This window comes from Nanorana parkeri, unplaced genomic scaffold (assembly GCF_000935625.1).
Source record: "Nanorana parkeri isolate BGI_ZX_2015 unplaced genomic scaffold, ASM93562v1 scaffold2703, whole genome shotgun sequence".
NCBI classification, from domain to species: domain Eukaryota; kingdom Metazoa; phylum Chordata; class Amphibia; order Anura; family Dicroglossidae; genus Nanorana; species Nanorana parkeri.
Genome location: NW_017308971.1, coordinates 31509 through 32000, shown reverse-complemented (window position 1 = coordinate 32000; position 492 = coordinate 31509). Strand labels below are relative to the sequence as shown.

Below are 492 nucleotides of genomic sequence, written 5' to 3'. Positions count from 1 at the left end.
GAGGGGGTTGGTGAAGGGTCTCCCCTTATACGGAGGGGGCTGGTGAAGGGTCTCCCATTATACGGAGGGGGTTGGTGAAGGGTCTTATACGGAGGGGGTTGGTGAAGGGTCTCACCTTATACGGTGGGGGCTGGTGAGGGGTCTCCCCTTATACGGAGGGAGTTGGTGAAGGGTCTCCCCTTATACAGAGGGGGTTGGTGAAGGGTCTCCCCTTATACGGAGGGGGTTGGTGAAGGGTCTCCCCTTATACAGAGGGGGTTGGTGAAGGGTCTCCCATTATACGGAGGGGGCTGGTTAAGGGTCTTCCCTTATACGGAGGGGGTTGGTGAAGGGTCTCCCCTTATACAGAGGGGGTTAGTGAGGGGTCTCCCCTTTTACGGAAGCGGTTGGTGAAGGGTCTCCCCTTATACCGTAGAAAGGGAGCTGGTGAAGGGTCTTATACGGAGGGGGTTGGTGAAGGGTCTTATCCTGTGGGGGGTGGTGAGGGGTCTC

General features: G+C 57.7%; 1 protein-coding gene across 1 annotated transcript in view; it reads left to right on the top strand.

Moving 5' to 3' along the window:
- MVD (mevalonate diphosphate decarboxylase) overlaps positions 1-492 on the top strand; it is an 11459-nt gene that overhangs the window by 4119 nt on the left and 6848 nt on the right. The window lies entirely within an intron of this gene.